This window comes from Nothobranchius furzeri, chromosome 18 (genome assembly GCF_043380555.1).
Source record: "Nothobranchius furzeri strain GRZ-AD chromosome 18, NfurGRZ-RIMD1, whole genome shotgun sequence".
Taxonomy (NCBI): Eukaryota; Metazoa; Chordata; class Actinopteri; order Cyprinodontiformes; family Nothobranchiidae; genus Nothobranchius; species Nothobranchius furzeri.
In genome coordinates, this window is record NC_091758.1 from 28,721,864 (window position 1) to 28,744,110 (window position 22,247).

At 40.8% G+C, this 22,247-nt stretch overlaps 1 protein-coding gene across 4 annotated transcripts in view; it reads right to left on the reverse strand.

Moving 5' to 3' along the window:
- htr1d (5-hydroxytryptamine (serotonin) receptor 1D, G protein-coupled) overlaps positions 1-22,247 on the reverse strand; it is a 43,093-nt gene that overhangs the window by 15,191 nt on the left and 5,655 nt on the right. The window contains exon 1 of one of the 4 annotated variants that reach the window (XM_015969913.3): positions 17,905-18,679. The exons of 1 other annotated variant lie outside the window; for it this stretch is intronic. The gene's annotated coding sequence lies outside the window, so the exon portion shown is untranslated. Of the gene's footprint in view, positions 1-17,675; positions 18,680-22,247 lie in introns of those variants that run through there. 2 more of the 4 variants (XM_054741646.2, XM_054741645.2) reach the window with 2 other exon arrangements.

Here is a 22,247-nt window from a genome sequence, read left to right on the forward strand (position 1 = left end):
TCTGTACATGTGCATCAATCATTTATATGAATGAACACACACATGCAAAAACACACATTCATACACTTTAAGAAAATATGAACTGAATGTTAAAATAGATCAAAACATCACCTCAATAATGTTTAAACTACATTTTCCTGCACTGAAGATTGTTGCAAAATAAAGTCAAAACACTGAAATCATTAAGAGGTGAAACATTCACCAATGTGTACAAATGAAGGCTAAATAAAGCATCAGAAAATTTAACACGAGGTAAAATATATGACTTATCTGCAGAACTTCATCATTCTGTAACGTTTTACTGAAATTGAGTCCAGCTTCTATATGCAAGCCTGCAGGATGAGTCATCTGGTGATTTATTTCAATCATTCAACTCCAAATAGCCAAAAATGCGGACAAACGTCTCTTTTCTTTTGAACACAACTCAAAAATACGTGATGTTTTGCATGAACAATGTTCAAACATGTGTTTGGGTTTTCGTTTTTCCCCTCGAAGTGTGTTAAAGTCCCAGAATGTTTGCTTGTTTTCCATAATTAGATTTGAAAACGAGTCTGCCTGTGAGCAGGATGTTTTGTCATAGTTTCCAAATATTCTACTAATATTTTACTGTCATAAACACATTTTACTTGTTTATAACCATTGATTGGCACATGCATGGTGCTGTAATACATAAGAATGACCTTTTTAAATGCCTCAAAATTTAAATATTAAACCACTCTTAAATATTTCAGGCGGGGCTACTTCCCTATTTGCATCTTGTATATATTTTTCAGCATTTCTTGCTTGCAAAAAGCTTCATATTTTTGCACCTTCTTGCATTTTCTGCCCTTTTGAGGTTCTATACACAGACTTCAATGATTTTAAGGTCAAGAGACAGGATAAACCATTTAGTCTGCACATTTTGAGGTCATCCATTTTGGAGTTTGAGGCATGTTATAACCCAATATATTCCTAAAACCATAATTTTACCTTTTCTTTCTTTCATAAGTTGCAGGAATTTAAGATTCAGTAAAGCCAGCGGACATATTATGTATTAAACTTATTAATAGTTGAGCATATATTGTAAGTATTAAATAGTTTACTTTCTAACAGCAAATGCTAAGTGAGTTAGATTTGTTAAATGAACCTGTTATCAGCAAAAACATTTAAATCACATTTAGATGACTAATTTTGCTCTAAACAAAATAAACACGTATTCAAGTTTTCTAAATTTTAAATGTTGACAACACCAGATAGTCTAGAGCAGGGATCCCCAAAGTGTGGTGCGCGCACCCCCAGGGGTGCCGCTAGGGGGTCTGCGAGGTGAAAAGTGTAATGGCTGCGGAGCTCAGAGAAGTCTGTCATATGTCACCATTAGCGTAGCCAGAAACTCATTTGTGGGTGGGCCAAAGAAAAAGTAAGTGGGCCCAATAAATGTAATTGAAAACAAGTATATTTTTGCGTGTGTGTGTCCTCCACATGTGCCCTAGCTTCATAATAACAATGCGCCGAGCTTCAGCACTCTGGCCTGCGCGCGCCGATATGTTCCATATTTGATCATTTTTAACGGTGTTGGAGGAATCTGAAGGTGGCGAGTCATTCTGGCAGATTGTAATTAACACCCTGTCTCAGGCAGGTGTTCTGACATTGTAAACCTCACACACAGAACATTGTGGATGTTACAAAATAAATCAAGAAATGATTCCCATTCAGGCTATTAACAGCGCGCTGAAGATCTGAAGTTCAGAGTGTGTCTGTCAGAGGTCAGACGCGTTCCAGCGGAACCACGGCTCACGAGTGCACAAGTGAGCACATCTGGGCTGGGCAGAAGTCATTTTACAACATTGGTTTAAATAGCGCCAATAACGAGACGCGGTGACTGGAGCGGCTCATGGAGCTGTGCCGCACACACACACACACACACACACACACACACACACACACACACACACACAGATTCAATAAGCGCGCACGCTGCGCAAACTCCGGCGCGCCGTCAGACTGAAGGCAAAAATGAGCGCTGCCTCCTCCGTGATAAAAACTTTTAAGAGGTTTTATAACAACATTTTTCATTCCAGGTCAAATTAAGATATTAGCTTCTATTTTGGGATGACGTATTAAAGTCGGGTCCGCTCCAGCCAGTGACTCCGAACCTGCAGCATTTGTTATTCCAGTTCACGTGACAGCGGATCGCAGATTCAGCCACACCATAAAACAGCAATAAGTCGGTCTGAGGCAAAAGTGAACCTCATGGCTACATCTTTTCCATATTTTCCCCTATAGACATTTGATTACGCACAATTAGGTGATCAGATCAGGTTTACGCAGAGCAGAAGGAAGGAGAGCGCTCTGGCCGCACAGGATAAACGTTCCTACTTTAAGAATACTGTTAAATTGCATTTTTCATGTGCTACCTGGGCACTCTAAATATTTATTTAAAATTAAATCAAAGGAAATTGTAATGATATCGAATGTTTTTTAATTACTATTTAAAAAATGAAAGTGATGGGGAAAAAGGTCGATCATATTTTTTTTAACTCTGTCTGTTTAGCTTGACGTCTGATATATATATATATATATATATATATAGATAGATAGATAGATAGATAGATAGATAGATAGATAGATAGATAGATAGATAGATAGATAGATAATAGATAGATAGATAGATGATAGATAGATAGATAGATAGATAGATAGATAGATAGATAGATAGATAGATAGATAGATAGATAGATAGATAGATAGATAGATAGATAGATAGATAGATAGATAGATAGATAGATAGATAGATAGATAGATATAGATATAGATATAGATATAGATATATACAGATATAGATATAGCCATGCCCTGATGTGGGGGCTGGGGGGTGCGCCGACATGGTCGGGACATAGAAGGGGGTGCACGGCTAAATAAGTTTGGGAACCACTGGTCTAGAGACATGCAGAGAAAAGGAGCTTACACAGAATTAAGCTGTTGCTCAAAATGAGCTTGCTTTCTCATGCCTACCTCTAGTCACATTACAATTACAGGTGTGTGTGTGTGTGTGTGTGTGTGTGTGTGTGTGTGTGTGTGTGTGTGTGTGTGTGTGTGTGTGTGTGTGTGTGTGTGTGTGTGTGTGTGTGTGTGTGTGTGTGTGTGTGTGTGTGTGTGTGTGTGAGTGAGTGTGTGGGGCAGAATACCGAAGGATGAAAACAAACAAATCCTTTCTTCGTGATTTGTTTGGTTATGAGTCATAAACGCAGAGAGCCAGTGAGTCACCAGATGTTTGGAAGCAACGAGACATCCATGATGTTTGACAGGAGAACTGAGTATAAAATCAAAGAATCGAGCAAGTTTTCTGTAGTTTTCAGGAAAGGATGATACAACGAAGGTGAAAAAGAATAAAGTTGGACCTCAATCTAATTTAGAAAAGTTCCAGGATACAGACTCAAAGCTGGAATGTGTAGTTTAACATTTTTTAATTAACTTTAATTGTATATCAGACCCTGTTCTGTGATAGGTCATCTTTTAGACTTATATTGGTCCTGAATCACTCCTCTGGTCTGAGGCCTGTACAGCAAAACTAATCATTTACATGAGCCTAATGCGTTGACCAATAGAGCTGTGTATCCACGAGAAGGAGCTGTCAATCAATGAGAATGTGCCCCACTCAGCTTGGCACACCAACGAAGAAGAAGCTGGAAATTTGCAATGAAGCAACTAAGGCCTGATCCCAATACTTGCACTGCACCCTACTCCATCTGTAACATGCACTAAGAGGAGGTGCACGGTAAGTCTTGATGTGTCCCAATCGGGACAAGGATCATTGCGTCATTGACTGCGACGCATGCCGCGATGCCGTGATGGTGGTCTCTATTTGTGCTTTTTAAAACATCCTTTCAATCAATTATTTGACTGCATCTAAATTCACTGCTGTCCACATTAAATCTTAGTCTTAAACATCCAGAGCATGAAAAATTATCACAGATTATCTTAAAATAAACTAATTTCATTTCTAAATACATATTTTAAGAAAAGGCACTTAAGTGATTGATCTGCCTTCTTCTCAAAATCTCCACACAGCAATGGGTTGTGGACAATACCCTTGCCCAAAGTCTGCATCGACGTGGACTTGGGCCAAGTGTGGAAGGGTGCAAAAGGGCCGTGGTCACCTTCTGCACTTGGGAATCAAGACACCCTATGTACTCGTACCCCTGGCCAGGAACATGCTATTGAAGGCCGAAAGGGTGATCGTGCAGGTATTGGGACTGGGCCCAAATCAGCAATTACTGATTCCTCGACTGCATCTACTTCTCAAAGAAAAAAGAAAATGATTTTAAACCTTCTGGAAAACTCTGCGTGAGACGTTAGTAGACTTTACGCCGAAGACGCTTTTAAGACCTGGAACAAGCTTTGTTAGCTACAAGGGCTCAAAAATGATATAAGAGTTGGCAAAATTTCTTTAGAACAGGTACTGTAAATACTAAAAAAAATTACTGCATTATAGAGATGTGTAACTATTTTTTAAATAAGAGAAACAGATAATTGTTACATTTACTGTAGGCTAATACGGAATTAGCTTGAATGCTAACTGGGCCTGCATTGAGTTGATTTCCTTATTTAAACTTCATGCTACCTTTGGAAGAGGAGGTAAGGTAATTAAAAGGGATTGTGCTAAAACAAACTACAGAAGAGGGAAAGCTTTCTGCAGCTACAAAACACATGTTCAGCTGTAGATTAGCTTTAGATTGTAGCACACCTTGTATAGATAGTGTAATTCTTATCATGGTTTGTGTTAATTAGGGCCGTGTACTTCCACAAAACAGTGAGAAACTATTGATGAACATTAGCAGACTTGAATCTTTCAAAGAGAGCTGAAACACCTTCTGTACATGACAGATCCACAAATAAGGTTCACAGTGTTCTTTCAATTGCCAACACATTTTGCACTGGAATGGGAATAAAACTGCATTCAATTTATTTCATGCATGGCTTTATTTGTTGCCATTATTTTCTTATGTTTCAGCAAAGGTCTGTTGGGAGAAAAGCAAGCAACTTTTTATGCAATGCTGAAATGCAAAAGAGAGAGGATTTAAATTTGTGGGCAAAGCTCTTTATAAATAAGATGAAAAGAAACTGATAAGAAGAGGATTTGGTGCAAAATATGGCCTCTTGGAAAAAATCGTGGAGGACAAAATTACAGGCTCAATAATATGCTTCATAAAACTGTGTTTGGAGAGACAATAACCGAGTGTGATGGTCAGGTTGGTTAAGAACAATTAGAATACCATTCATGCCTGTTTTAGAACATAGCATCGGGTTTTAATGTATTTGAAGAATTATGCAACATGATGCATGAAGACGGTGAAGTGCCGCTGGGTCAACCATTTAAAATGCAATGCAGCTGTTGCATTTGACAATTCTGTAACTCAACAGATTTCTTTATAACCGTAAAACCTGAACAAGACAACAAAACTTAACAAAGAACATCATTACATGCTTCCTCCAAAACACAGGATACGGTTGTAAAAAGCAAAGCAAAGAAAATTGCACACTGAGCTCAAAACTTCTGTTTGTTCTAAGTGCTGTGTTTTCCATTCCGCCGATGTTTTGCCTTTACAAGCTTTCAGTCAGCAAATTACAGACTCTCAGATAATTTGAGACACCCAGCTCCCTCAACTGCCTTTAAGTAATGGAAACACAGGCATCTTTCAGCAAGTAGTCAATCTTGAAGTATTGACCGCTAATGGCTTGGGCAGCTGCTGCTGTGAAAGTAAGAAATAGCAGTAGGTATAAATTCAGAAGTGACCTCTGATGTCATTTTAATTGCCACATTGTCATGATCTACGATAACAACGTTCATCTGGAGGGGCCCATTCTTTGGACAACGCTCTAATTTTATGAACAGCCTGACTGCAGTTTACTTAGAGATGAAGGGTAAAGAAATAAAAATGGAGGTGAGATGTTAAGGAGAGGAAGTGTTAAGTGAAGGCAAGTGTTTTAAGGTTATAAAACTAAGATAATTTGGGAGGTGGATGGACCATCTGTCTCAACAAAGAAGTTAGACCAATTCAGGCCTGTTTCCACTATCAGAATCTTAGTGGACCTTCATTGTATACACGTGTCTTCATTTCACTGGGCTAGCTCGACAGGACCACCTTCCACACCATTTCATGAGCTGTCCGGGTGCCTGAACTGGGGTGGCTTCGGATTGGCCAGTTAGAGCCCCTGAGCTGGACTTGTGGTTAACTCAATCATGGCGTACTTTGACAAACTAAAACTTTGATCTTTTAATGATAATATGGTAGATGGCCTGTATGTGTATAACACTTTCTTAGGGTTCTACAACCCCCCCAAGGTGCTGCACATCACAATTAGCCATTCATCCATTCACACGTTGGTGGGGATGAGCTACAATGTAGCCACAGCTGCCCTGGGGCACACTGACAGAGATGAGGCCTGCCGAATACTGGCGCCACCGGTCCCTCCGACCACCATCAGCAGGCAAGGTGAGTTAAGTGTCTTGCCCAAGGACACAACAGCAGCATTCTCTGGTCAGAGGCAGGATCAAACCTGCAACCTTCCGATTACTGGACAACTCGCTATACCTCCTGAGCTACTGCTGTAATAATGTCTGTAGATACTGTTTGACGCTGATTAGTGATGTCAACAGCTGAGAGGACCAAGCCATGGTTTTGCCGTCTCCCTCCAGTCTCCCAGAAAATTGCCAGGACTCCCACAGTGAACTCCTTTTGTTTAATATGTTGTAAGTCTGACATTGTAGCCTAGAAATCTGGACCTATCATTGCAGTACCCAAAGATGTTTCCAACAGTTTTGTGTTTTGCCAATATCCATCCACGTTTGTCAGGCAGGCTCAGCTCCAGAGCTGCAAAGATGGCATCTGCTCAGGAACATCGGTCATTTGAAACGATTTTGGCATCAACTTTGGACTTATTAGACTTGAGCTTTTCTAAGAGATGTGAGCAGAGGTTTATTTAATAAAAAAGATATATTGCTTCTTCTTCAACAGTGTATAGTGGACTGCTCCATGGACTGATAGCTATTGGTGATTACTTCATGTTTTCCATTGCTCCGATTGGTCCTAGCACTGTTCAATTACATGCGGGGTAGTGATGTCTCTTTCAAGGGAGCCATTCGTTATTCGGCCGTTTACCTCAAAGAACCGTTCAAAAGACTGACTTCTTTGAACAAAGCGAAGTCGGGAGAGCGTGGGGGTGGAGGAATGGGGTGGGTGTTGGGAACAGTGTTCCTCCTGTGTCCGTGGGGGCTTGTGGAGGGTGGGTAGCATTCCGCCAATGTCCATCACAGCAGTGGGTGGGGGTTGAGCGGCTGCGCTTTCCCGACTTCCGGGAAAGGGGAGGTCATTACCGGAAGACAAGATGAAAAGCTCTCTAAAGTATGCACACATGTACCTTTGTTATTATTTTTGTTCAAGTTGTTGTCTTAAGTATTGGTGCTGCTGTAACAAGTGCATTTCCCCACTGTGGGATCAATTTGAAAACCTGTTCAAAAGATTTGATTCGTTTGTGAACGTCACATCACTAATGCGGAGGCAGTTGAAACCAAAAAAAAAAGGGGGGACACACAACAATACAACAAGAGCAAGCTATCACTGCATCAACCTGATGAAGAAATATAAAATCAACGTTTCTTTACTGAACAATCACACGATAATAAATCACAGTGCATTTAGTGCTGACCACAGCCTTAAGACATGTGTTGAAATGCACAAGTCCATACTTATGAGAGCACCATGTGAGTACCTGTGTATGTACACGCGCTTGTGTAATGTTTCTCTAAAGGAGTGTCCAATAGAGAGTGTGAGGGGCCACAGATCTGCCCCCCAAAGATGTGTAGAAGATGGAGGGAGCTCCAAGTCTCAGAGATCCAGGAGCTGCCCCAGAGCATAGGGACCCCAGGGAGACTGTAACCAGAAATGCCCCTGCCCCTCTTGTGAGGCGCAGAGGATTGCCCCGGGGGGTCACAACCAGCAGCTGGCAGAGTCCCAGGAGATATCAGCGGCAAGCCCACAGGCCCGCCCACAGCCTCCCACCCCCAAGCTGGATGAGCCCATAACCCAGCGACCCGGGACCCAGGGACTCAGATCCCACCAGGTAGCCACCGGGATCGATCAGGCAGACTCCAAAAATCTTAAACCCCCTGACCCAGGAGCCGCAAACACTCAGGCAGACCAAGGCACCACACGCCACACCAAATGTGTCAGGGAGGCATAGATGTGTAGTACCACAAGAAGTCCAAGGAGAGGGGAGCAGTTCAATACCCCACCTGACATATACAGCCAAACACAGACACAGTCACACACTCCCTCCCTCGTGCTCACACATGCACATACAACCTAAGACTTACCTTGAGCACTTTTTCTGTAAATAACCACAGAATTCAGCACTAACAAAAAAGTAATTTGATATTGGTGTCATACAAGTATCTAAAGAGCATCCAACACATTCAGTTAAAGGGATATTATGCTACTTTATTATATTTTACATTAATTCTTGAGTCAGCATGTGCTCAAATGTACAGGGTTAATGAAACGTCACTCAGACCCCACCGCCCCTGTGGCCAAATTACCTCATTTGCAACTTCACAGAAACGCTCTTCAGAAGTTCTCTACTATCCTTTTACGTAAATGTGCATATTTACATAAATAAATCCTACCCTTTGGAGTTTCACCTATTGTGGTAATAATTATTCCTGAATTCTTTATATTTTCAATTTCAAGACACAAAAAGTTCACACTTAGCTTATTTTTTATGTACTCTTTGAAGCTTTAAAACCCCAAATCCCAAATCCAGGCGAGATTCACTTCCAACAAACCCTAACCCTTTCCCAGTCGCGGGGTGTCAACGCTGTTGTTGCCAGCTGAGTTGACTTGGATCCATCTGATATACACACAGACTACCAGAACTTCTTTTAAAGAGACTGAATTAAACAAAGATCATCTCAAACAACCTCAGTAGGACAGAACTAAACAGAGAAAAGGAAGAAATTATTCTATTAGGCTAAAGATTTGTCCATAAACAATGAACATCAGGGGGTATAAGAGTGATTGAGCATTGATAAGGAAATAAAATGATCTGTTAACTAAATTACTGACAGCAAATAAATGCTATGTAACTGAATTGTATGAAAATTAGATGCACGTTCAGATTAAACCACAACAAGCCCCAAAAAACATGAGTAAAAATGTGAAAGCAACAAGAATGAGCTGCACAGTTTGTCCTCTGAAACAGCTGAAGTGATTTGTGACCTTAACACTGATTCACTTAGTGAGACGGGAACCTTTTGTGTCCCTTTCAGGGTTCAGGTCTCTCCGGTCGTTGCTACAAATAGAACAAGTCTGCCCAACACATTCTCACACCCAAGGCGCCAAAATATGACGTGTGTGACCAAGCCTCAATATATGACGATTCGGGACGCCCCAGCGCGTCAGGAGACGAGGATCAGGGACAAACAGCTGATGCAGCGTCCCAGAGCGTCAGGAGACGACGCCTGTGTTGAGACAGACATTAGAACTACTTGTGAACTGCTTAACCTTCCCCTCACCCCAATCCTAACCTTAAGGTCACAGTTTATGGACCATAAGGTTAGGATTGGGGTGAGGGGAAGGTTAAATAGTTGAATAATGTCCGTGTGACCGCGCGCGTCAAACAGTGACGCCAGAGGAGCCACGTGACCCAGCGTGTCCCTGATCATCGTCTCCTGACGCGCTGTGGCGTCCCGAATTGTCTTATATTGAGGCTTGGTCACACGTGTAATATTTTGACGCCTTGGGTGTGAGAATGTGTTGGTCTGCCTCGCGCAGAAGTTTGGCAGGAAGAGAAAGACACCCAACACCTCTACGTTCCAAAGTGACATCAGGAAAATAAATAACAAGAAGAAAAGGAAGCTGTTTAGTCTTTAATGAAAGGAGAAGCTATGTAAAGATGTTTGTTGGAGTAAAATGAAAAGTAGAAAGAAACAAAAAGGATTTTTTTAATAACATGTTCTTTTCTGCTTTAGGATGGTCCAATCGAAACGTTTCTGAACCCAATAAAACTGTTTAGGATACACAGATTGAGTTTTGATCATTTAAATTACATTTCCATAACACCACAGAAACATTAGAAGCTGAAACCAATTTTTTTTCCATCAATCTCAAATTTTTGGTCAAAAATTGCATTTTTAAATAACTTTTCACCCTAATGAAAGCCCTTATATTGAAATGACTTTCTAAGAGTGCTGCAGCACCTCAACTCTGCATGACTAAACTCTCCACAACCTGCAGCTACATTTGCAGAAACTAAAAAAACCAAATTTCAATCTAAACATCTTAAACTCAACTGAAAATCATTTATATTTCATGTCACTTGCAGACGTGCACATTATTTTAAAAAGTAACACATCTATTAAAGACTAAAGATTGAAACCGAATGGTGTTCAATTAAATTCTCTCAGACTAATAAACTTGGCATGAAAAAAAGCCTAAAGACAGAAAACCCAGTGAGGAGTGTTTTTTTTAAATCCTGTTCCTTTGACTTACAGTTGTTACTATCTCTTCCCGCCAACACACACAAATCCCTGCAGGAATGTCTGCATATTTCCAGAGCCCAAGGAAATTGGAAATTTCTATAGAATAACAAAGCAGAAAGAGTGCATATTATTTCACCGTTCATTCTGCTGAATTTAAGTCATTTATAGTTGGATTTGTGCAGCTGCACGTGCACCGTTAAGCATTTAAGTGATAGGAGCTGGGTTAGCATAATTCACAGAATGTTCAAGATTGTTGGTTAAATTTTAGTAACATTTTCTGCATTGCAACTTTTCTTAGGTGGGATTTTGATTGTGTTTTATTGCAGCTCTAAAGCCTTCTTCCTGGAATAATGCAGGACAATGTGTGTCTGTCGTGCAAAATTCTCCCAAAAATGCAGACAATACTAAATATGCACATTTTAATTTATGCACCAATAAACAGAGTTTCATTAGCAAAGTACCAACATAGGAAAGGAAAAGGAATGTCCAAAATACCAACAAATGATAAACTAGTTTACTCTTATCTAGTAAAATAACAAAATGATAAAAGAATAAAACTCTTTAAGAATTGAAATGCTGAATTTACTTGACTATGTTATGTCAGCTACTTCCACTAAACCTAGATGCTAGGTGGGGATCACTCGTTAAATCAATACATTTGTAGTTGTCTCTGGTAGGAAGTCGTACTTGGGGCAAGAAAAGCCCAGAAATGCTTGGGTGAGCACAGACAAGTCTGCTGCACCAGAGGATGGCACAACACGGCAGGATTTGGAGTCTCATTTCCTGATATTTGGATATGTTTCCTAGATTTGAATACTTTGGATGTTTTATGACCACCAATAACACAAGCCTGGAGGAGTTTGTCTGTGTGGTGGTGTTGCTAATGCTAACGGTTAGCTTCTATTAGTTAAGATGCTGTCTGCTGATTCTTGAACGTCAAATCAACAACAGCCTTCCCCGTTGTGAGCCAAGATGGGTGAGCTCCATGTATGTTCAGTGACTGTGTGACGTAGATCTTTCAGGCTTTTCAAATCAAAGATTTTCACCGTTTATTTTCTATCAGAATCCAATGCAGCGGCTAGGTGCAGGAGACTATTTTAATGTTCGGCCTGCACGAAAAGCTCAAAGTGATTGTAATCAGAAATAACCATTAAAACGATTTTTCAGAATTCCATGCCTTTAAATATAAATAGTCATATATATATATATATATATATATATATATATATATATATATATATATATATATATATATATATATATATATTACACCTACATGTTTACATTTAACATAACAAAAAGGTTTAGTGGAACCAGTTGATCCAACGTTTGATTTTTAGAGTGATGAGGACTAATAACAGTCATACTATTTCCTTGTTTTCATCTCTTTTCTTACATCTGCTCTAACAAATGGGACCCCCAAATGGCATTAGTGATCATTTTTACGTCCAGTTTTTTTCTGGAGAATCAAACACTTTCACAACCCAACTTAAACTTTGGGAACCAGTGAGCCAAAAGCTGAGTTGAGGATTTATTTTTCATTTTTTCATCAAGAGTCGGGTCTCTGGTGTCAGCTGTTTTCTAAAAAGAACGATTTAACTGCTCGCCTTATTGCATTTCCTGTACCTCCTAATCATTATTGGCAGCACTCTAGTGGTGAATATTGCTTCCTCTCTTACTTCAAAGAGTCGATGAATTCTCAGGAAGACGGGTTTTTGTAGCTTAATTCTTAAACTCGTCTTTACATATAAAGTCTGAATCCGCTCCTCTCTGAAGCAGATTTCATCCTGATCACATGCTGCACACACAGCCGGACAAACAATGTTAGACAGACCGACTCTTAATTGCCTCAAGTGTTTTTTTATCATGTATTTATTGCATTATGTCTGCTAGAGCGTCCTGCAAAGGTGACGTGCTAGAACAACATGGTTTACGGTCAGTTATAACAAATAATAAATCGTGTAACAGATCTGCTTCTTGCTCCCTCGGTTTCAGTCCAACGCAGACGAAAGTTATTTCCAGGTTTCACCGCCACGAAATTCCTGCTACGCATTCCCAGATCCTAGTGAACACGGTGGACGTTACACAGACTATCCACTTCAAGCTGTCTGTGAAGGAATACGCTGTTCCCATCTCACTGGGAGGATCAGGATTTATATTCATGAGTAAAGTGACTCAAGATTTTACATGTGACTGTTTGTTAATCCTTTGTTTGGGCTGCCATTTCTACTCCTTTTGATCATTCCACAGCAAAGATGTGACTTAAAACTTGCTGTAATTTAGAAAGTAACCCTGCATAGACTTCTTATTTGTTGCAGCTAAAATAACATTGCTGTTGATGGTTTTTTTTACATTTGAAGCTAAAACAAGAATGGATTTGTCTGCATCGTGGCTCATGTTAAAGCTGTTAAAGCTGAGCGCTAACTGTAGCATCACTCGTTAACACCATAAATGCAAAAGTCTATCATTCTCAATCAGTTTATTGAGTTAAAAGGGCTCTGAAATGACATTTTCTTGATTCTTTTTGTTGATTTATCAGCCAACAATCAGATACGCATAACTGGAATGCTGATTGTAAATATGCACAAGCAACAAATAAAAAGCTCCCTCAAAACAAATAACGGTGATTCTGCAGATATTCTCCAAAAATGTAACTCTGTTAAAAATAAATAAATAGATTTTAAAGAATGTAAAGAAATGTGTAAGTGATTTGGACATTCTTGGTTCCACTGTTAGCTTTTCTGAGGACAGGTCCATCTGCACTGGCTGAATACCCAGAATCCTTCACTGCGCTTAGGTACAGATGGCTACTTCAGTGCAACAATGCTCCATGCTTTAGATGCAACTCTTACACATTTGGCTAGTTTAGCACGCATCTATAACCACTCAGTCTGGTCCCTGCCATTATCTATTGCCTTGCTGCAGCAGCTTCAGATCAATCATCCTAGAAATATACATGCGCGTTCCAGAGAAGCAAAAGAGGCGGTAGCTTCTAGAACATACGTGTAACTTCACTTTCAAGGCTTTCAGCTGTGTCATATTTGTGTAGAGAAAATAGCAGCAGCAGGTCAGGAGGTGGAGCTGGTCATCCAGTAATCAGAAAGGTTGCTGGTTCAATCCTGGCTCTCACCAGAGAATGCTGCTGTTGTGTTCGTGGGCAAAACACCTAACCCGCCTTGCTTGCTGGTGGTGGTCAGAGGGACAAGTGGCACCAGTCTATGGCAGGCCTTGCCTCTGTCAGTGCGCCCCAGGGCAGCTGTGGCTACATAACAGCTGACCATCACCAGCGTATGAATGTGTGTGTGAATGTATGGATGACTGATTGTGTTGTGAAGCGACTTGGGGGGTTGTAGCATCCTAAGAAAGCGCTATACAACCACAGGCCATTTACCAAAAAACAAAACTCAAACTCTGTTGGTATCTGTCTAAACTAAAATTCCCATCTTCGTTTCCAGTCATTGGTGGTGAATATGCAAGCAAGTTGCCTAAAAAAGGTTGCTTTTTCAAGGCTCTGCTCAGAACAGTTTTTTCAACAATAAAACAACAAATAAACATCACTGAATTCATTCTTCACCAAAGGAAAATACTCTAATCTAATGGATCTGGACAAAATTGAGGTAAATTGAGAGTATAAATGTTCATACAAATGCTGTTTTGTAAATCTTTACTGTTAAATTTGTATTATACAGTTAATCTGGTGATGTTCCAGCAGGAAGGGTCTCAGCCTTCACCAGCTGGTGCTTTAAAAGTTCTCGAATTTCATAAAAACAAAATCAAACTGAGGCTGATTCACGAATGCAGTTACAATTTACTCTCATCCCATCATGTAAAAAGTAGTAAACTTAAATAAATAAATATTTCAGGTGTTTGTTGTTGTCAATTGGGGGATAAAAGGCTTATTTTTAATTTTTGAAATCCAGAAAATTCACTCCAAACTAGTCAGTCAGCTGCTCACTACTGTCAGCAACATCAAAGGATGTCAACGGTTTCTTTACAAATGTATGCAACAAGGCAGTCTGTGAGATTCCTCTGAAGAGCTGATCTAATGTCACATTAGTGTACATCTGTTTGTTCATGTGACCGCTGCACTGGAAGTGGTGTGTGTGTTACCAGGTCCAGTCTGTGCAGATTAGATAACTGTTGGATGAACAGCAAAGCACCACTGGGAACAATTCAGACATGTTTAGATGCTCTGTGGCTGTGGCAAAGAAGTGCAATAGATTGTTTTTGTAAACCTCCAGTGTTTTGTGTAAATGGGCCTCTGACACAAATTTTGCTCAAATGCTTGGGATTATTTATTTATTCATTCGTTAAAAGATAAGGATTGTTTATTTTCCACAAGAGCTCTTTGAATTAGCTTGAATGGGACATATGGCAAATTAACAGGAGGTGCAAATTGGACATTAAGATATTAATTAGAGATTATGAATTTTTGTCAAACGTTGCTTTCATAGCAAAGAAAATTACAGTTTTTTGCTTGTAATTTCAGCCTGAGAGACCTTAAATCAGGGTTATTCAAGTTCCCTCTCCCCAGCTGCTTGGGCCAGCTCATCCGGGGGTATTCCAAGGTGCTCCCTGGCCTGCCGAGAGACATAGTCCCTCCAGCTTGTCCTGGGTCTTCCCTTGGATCTCCTCCCAGTTGGATGGACAACCTCACCAGCGAGGCATTCAGGAGGCATCCTGACCAGATGCCTGAGCCAACTCAACTGGCTCCTCTTGAAATGGAGGTGCAGCGGTTCTACCCCGAGCTCCTCCTGGATGACCGAGCTTCTCACCCTTTCTCTAAGGGAAAGCCCATCCACTCTGCGGAGAAAACTCCATTTGGCCTCCTGTATCCACAATCTTGGTCTTTTGGTCATTACCCAAAGCTTGTGACCATAGGTGAGGGTACGACCCCAACTTACTGCAGGCAATGCGGACAAAGCTCTGACACAGGTCACATAGGGACCCAACAGACCGAATCAAAGGGCCTGGTACCCCGTACTCCTGAGGTACCTCCCACAGGGCCCCTCAGAGGATGCAGTCGCCTTCTCCAAATCCACAAAACAGATGTAGACTGCTTTGGCAAACTCCCACGCACCCTCCAGGACCCCCCCTAAGGGTGTAAAGCTGGTCCAGTATTCCACAGCCAGGACGAAAACCACATTGTTCCCCCTGAATCCGAGGTTCGACACTTCTACGAACCATCCTCTCCAGAAACCCTGAACAGACACAGGGAGGCTCAGAAGTGTGATCCCTCTGTAGTTGGAACACACTCTGCGGTCCCTCTTTATAAATAGGAGGGACCCCAGTCTGCTAGTCCAGTGGAACTGCCCCCAATGTCCACGCGATATTGCAGAGCCTCGTCAACCAACACAGCCCCACAACATCCACTTGCACCCCTGGATAGGATCACACAATTGAAGGGCTCAATGGTGTGTGAGTATTGAGATTGGGACTTGATGGAGCACACACACACACACACACACACACACACACACACACACACACACACACACACACACACACACACACACACACACACACACACACACACCAGGAGATTGGTGCATTGAGCTGAGGACAGTTCCTTATATATAAACATGCAGATATTCCTTTAGACATTATAAATTAATAATTCTAATCAACCCAAACGAGTTTACATTTGGGTAACAAAGACGGATTTTAAGCGACCCCAAACTTTCCAGAAGTACCACATATGCTGAGTCTCATTAAATCTAAATATATTTCTTTAATATAAATATATATTTTAACAATAAGCATCCTATCCATGAATGAGACCGGTGGAAGACCCAGCAAGTAACACGACTCCAGTTTTAGCTCAATAATCCACGAATTAAAAGAAACTGAGAGACTTCAGGCCAATTGGGGGCAATCTGTGTTTAAAAAAAAATAATGGAGTTTTTTAATTTCCCACGCGTAAAGGAACATCTGAGGTTATTCTCATGCATGAACAAGTGGTGCCCAGTTTAAACACTTAGAGGGTAATCGCCCGTATCGTTGAATTATTAAAAATGAATTTTATGTAATTAGCTGCAAACAAGACCTCTTTATAAATGTGCTCTGTCGTGAGTGAGATAGGGGAGAAAACGATATCACTGCATAAAGAATTTACAAATTCAGCTAAAATATATTTCATAAATTATTAGAGGGTTTTTTTTCAAGTTGAAGAGTCACTGATTCAATGCCTAACCCTGAGAGCCAAGGTGAATGTTTGTGTGCTGCTGTTGTTGAGCATGTGTGTGTGTGTGTGTGTGTGTGTGTGTGTGTGTGTGTGTGTGTGTGTGTGTGTGTGTGTGTGTGTGTGTGTGTGCAGCAAAGAAAAGTGAGAGAGGGCAGCAGAGAAAAGGGGTTCGTTGTGAGAGCGAGAGAAGAAACTCCATATGTGTGTGAGTTTCCCAACCAGATGGAGGGGACGCTGTGTGCTAAAAGAAGCTCTACATCAAAGTGCGGTGGTGTTCTCTTCATTTTGCTTGATATCTCTCACATCAGTCAGCTACTTAAAGCAAAAAAATGCAGCACTCTCCCAGAAAACAGACACCAGTGTGGGCTTCTGAAAAGCTCTATAGAGCACAGACGACAGAAGATATTTTTCTCTCCAGCTTTAACTGGACCAAATGACTTGGCTGCTTACCTCTCCTCGCCAGCTAATGCCAAAAACGAATCATCTCATTTTAAAACATCGCATGGATTTCATTCTCTGAGCTACTGCAGATGAATTATGGAAAGCTGCAGTATAAATATAGAATTTTAAGATTATTGGTACATAAAACTACTTACTAAGGACCACGATTACAGCATGCTTTCCACATGTCTCCATCTGAACAAATTGGACTCATGTGTTTAATGAATTCAGCTGCATAAACTACAACTGCGCCATGCTGGGGGTAAACACTTCCATCATCTTCACTGAAACCTTAATAGAGGATGTGATGAGGCACTGAATCACCAGTTTAAGTCATTATTGATAAAAGTGTTGCCAGTGTTGTTTAAAGTTTTTCCTGTAAGTCAGCTTTTACTCGTTACAAGTTTTTTTTCCAGATTTAAGCTTTTATTTCTGGATTTTCCACCTTTAAATCTAAGCATACCACCATTCATGTCCAGATTGTTTCTTCTTCTACATCAGTAGCATTTGGCTCTAAAGCAGCCAGTCACTGACCTTACATCCCTTTTACGCAGTATTTCAGAACTCCATGCAGAGCGGCTCCATCTCTTTAATGTGCTTTGCTCATATAGCTGTGGCATTTTCTTTTATCGAGCCCTTCTTGTGAGTAGAAACCGATTGATCTGTTTACCATCTGTTCTGCGCTCTCTAATCCATGCGTAATGGTTAAATTGCCCTGCGCTCGTGGATCTTCCGGAGTACTTACTCGGTTTTTAAAACTCACCGCGTCCGTTTTGGCGTTGGTGATCGTTTCTATTCCTTTTCTTTGAAAAAAAAACGGAGAAAAGAGGAAAGGAGAGATCCGGGCATGCAGCGTCTGTCCTTTACGCGCGTCCTGAGCAAACAAGCAGTTCCAGTTGATCTCGGATCGCTTCACTGAGCCGTGCGCGTTTCCGTGTGTAAACACGCTCTTCCCGGTGTTCTGGTCCCGGTCCCGGTCCCGGTCCTGGGAGAAGCTGTCCAGCAAACTCAGTGGATTGAAACTCGCACCTTGTGTTTTTCCACCGCTTGTTGTGGGATATGTCTCCTGCTTGAACTCCACCCGCGCGCATGGACACGAGGCTTTCCCACTCGGGATCCACACTCCGTAGGGATGTTAGATTGACTTTAATAAGGCGTTTAAATCCCACTGACCAATCTAGTCATCCGAACACACACTCTTCTCTCAGAGTGCGGGTTAAGATCCATTTTAAGGATCCTCAGATTACCAGAAAGACAAGAACCAGCTCCCACTCGTGCAAGAAATGTGTTTATACAATCATAAAGTTTTAAGTATTATGTACATAAAGGAAAATTATTTCGCACTGAAATTAGGTTTGAGATGCTTTTCAGCACCTCCTTAAATGACATTCGTCTTATGTTTCAACACACTAATAACTCTAAATAAATAAATAAATAAATAAATAAATAAATAGCCTCTTTCTTATAATAAGAACAACCAGAATATGAACTTTTACTATTTGAAATGAACTTTTAGAATCAACATATCTTTGAAAGAAAGAAAGAATGAAAGAATGAATGAATGAATGAATGAATGTTAAAAATGACAGCATATGATAAAATAGGGTAATCTCTATAGCTTTATAGATTTGCAATCTTGGGTTATCCCTCAGCAGTGATGGATCTTGAACGTTTCTGATTGGGGAGGGCGGGGCAAAGGAGGCACCAAGGTCAAGGCAGGACAGCAAATCTCCACCTCCTCATTAAGGAATGTAGGAGTCCTCTTTATGGAGTCAACACAATATTCATAAAAACAATTGAAAACTATGTATTAAGTTACTTTCTAAGAAAACAAAGACAAATTTTAAAGGATAAATGAGAAAAACAAATGTTCCACAAAAGCTTTAGAGTCCCCCATTGTCTTCCTGTGGATTCGCCCCTGTTTAGGTTAATTCATTTTGGTAAAATAGTTTGGTTTTACTGTTCTGGTGAGTTTATTGTGCACCATCGACAGCATCAGCAAAAATAAGTACATTTAAATATTGCAATAGTTAATTGTTTCCTTTGCTGGAACGGTTTGCAGGCGAATGTGAAGCAGCTGTGATGATAATCGGCCCCTCTAATATCTGAAACCATGGTCTTGATTCGGAAAAGGGTAGAATGACTTCTCTGGGTCAGGGATGAGGTCCTGCACCAAGTGGAGGAGTTTAAGTATCTCGGGGTCTTGTTCACGAGTGAGGGAAAGCTCACCGTGATGTGAGTCAGAAGGCGAAGCTCTCAATTTACCGGTCGATCTACATTCCTACCCTCACCTATGGTCATGAGCTTTGGCTAGTGACCGAAAGAACGAGATCGTGCATACAAGCGACCAAGATGAGTTTTCTCCACAGAGTGGCTGGGCTCTCTCTTAGAGATAGGGTGAGAAGCTCAGTCATCCAGGAGGGGCTCGGAGTAGACCCACTGCTCCTACAAATCGAGAGGAGCCAGTTGAGGTGGCTCGGTCATCTGGTCAGGATGCCTCCTGGACGCCTCCCTGCTGAGGTTTTCTGGGCACGTCCAACTGGGAGGAGGCCTAAAGGTAGACCCAGGACACGTTGGAGAGACTATGTCCCTCACCTGGCCAGGGAACGCCTTGGGATTCCCCCGGAGGAGCTGGCCCAAGTGGCTGGGGAGAGGGAAGTCTGGGCCTCTTGACTTAGGATACTGCCCCTGTGACCTGACTCCAGATAAGCGGAAGAAATTGGATGAATTGATAATTGTTTCCTAATTTGAAAGCCCAACCAACACCTTTCTCTCAAATTAAAGATTTAATGAACTTGTTAATGTTTATAGCAGAAATGCAGTAGCCTGCATTGGGTTTCATAGTTGTGTATGGGTTTGTAAGAGTCTTGCAATCCAAGAATGGGGTCAGTTTTGGCTGTGGGATTTCCTGTATGTTCTCTTTTTTCCCTTTTCCTAATGTTTCTCCACAGTCTTAATATGTCAGACTCACTGCCAGTTTTGTATTAACCTGGAAAAATCCCTCTGGAATTAATGAAGTATCTTTGAAATTTCTCCCTAATGTAGAAGTAAACTGTTTACAAGCATTTGAATTAGTTTTATAACAAATTTTACAACACTTTTAGAAAAATAGAGCTAATTTATTGAAACTTTTGTATATTTGGATCTTAATTTGTTCCAAATTAGGAATAAATTATATCTGTTGGACCAGAAGGTTTAGTAATAAATTACAGACTTCTGCTTTAAATCAGTTAATTGGAGCAGCACCAAAATGAACCAACAAACTCAAAGACATTAATGGATGATTTTAGCGACAAACAAATGGCACAGGCATTCAAATTTGCATCATCACTGCTCAGCTTCTCTCGGGCATCGAACCATTATTCCCTCCTGACTTTACGATAATCTTTTATGAATAAAAAATTTACACGATCGTTACAAATTCACCTTATTAGTTGTCTTGTTAGTTCATTAAACACTTTGATTGATCTGCTGTTTCTCTCCCCTTTTGAACATGTTTTATCTGTAATTAAATCAATTCAGCTCCATGGAAGTTAATTAGCAGGCTCTTCAAGTATAAAAAATGGTAATGTGAAAACACCCCTCGCACACATATAGGCACCGGAGTGTCATTTTAGCTAATGGAAGTTTCTGAGTGATAGGAGCTCTAAGAACAGCCCTGATAAGATCTTTTCAAATGTTCTAATTGCAAAGAAAAGGTGCCTCAGTACTTTTCTGCTTATCTTAATAGGCGTACAGGAAACACTGGATCATCATTTCTGAAAGGAAGGAGCACAATGCAATCCTGCATTGGCTTGCAACAGCAAAATTTAAAGTAATGCTCAGTCACTGCAGCGAAGATATACCAAGATTCAGGTAAATATCCACATCCATGAGCCATAATTCAATATGTTGTAAATAAAAATACATCAAATGCACACAAAAGACTTAAAATGTGATTCTGTGGCATGAGATCATGTTGGATTTCACCTCGAAAGGATACATTTGAAAGAGTTTGTGATGTGAAAATGCATCGATTGTAATGTATGTGGAGGTGTAGATCATGGGTGTCCATGTCTTTGTATAGACTCTAGTGATTAATAACACTAGTGATTATTAATGGCCCTTTTTACAGGATATACCGTGCCGCCAAGTCAGCAGAATAGGGCTTGTGACGTCATCACCAACGTGGCCATCCCGTTGGCGGCCTATGAGCCCTTACTTGTTGCATTTTTACTGCTGTAAACAGCAAGCTCAGTCTCGTTCTTGCAGCTTAAATTAATCTATTATTAATTTGATCAGTTATATTACTCAACTATGGAAAGTCGTTCCTGTGTTGTGGGGTGCAATACCTGATCGCCAGGGAAAAGGTGGAAAACAACCTAACTTTTCCACAGTTTTCCTGCTTGGAGGAACAGCCAGGAGATCAAGTACCTAGCAGAAAAAAGTCTCATCGGCTCACTTGGATTGCAGCTGTAAGGCGACCAAACATGCCCTTCAGGAGTATTTTCATTCTGGGAAGTTACAGATGGTGTATGTTTTTAATACATCGTTTTGTCCCTTCAACTGCGACATCCAAACACAACACACACACACCGGTAAGCTAATGCGGGCACACGGACACAGCACGACTTCTGCTTCTTCTGTGGGATGACAAATTTTATTGTTTTACTAGAAAAATCATCAAGTGAAACATTTACCTCTCATCTGGACGTTTACATGCACTCACACCACAAACAAGAAAGCTGAAAATATCCAATATGCAGAGTTTTTGCAGCAACAAGTTGTCATTGGTGCTCCAGTCTTGGGTCTTTCATATGTTTATGTTTATGTTTATTCATTTAGCAGACGCTTTTATCCAAAGCAACTCACAATCTATAACCTATAGGGCATGTTGCGATCTGTGGGGGGAACCGGAGTACCCGGAGGAAACCCACGCATGCATGGGGAGAACACGCAACTCCACGCAGAAAGGCCGCAGCCGAGTTTTGAACCCGCAACCTTTGTGTTGCGAGGCAACAGTGCTAACCACTGCACCACCATGCACGATCAAAACCGTTTATAATGCAGATTTTGTCCATTTACATCTTACCTGTTGTAAATAACTGTTACCCTGCACTCAAAAAA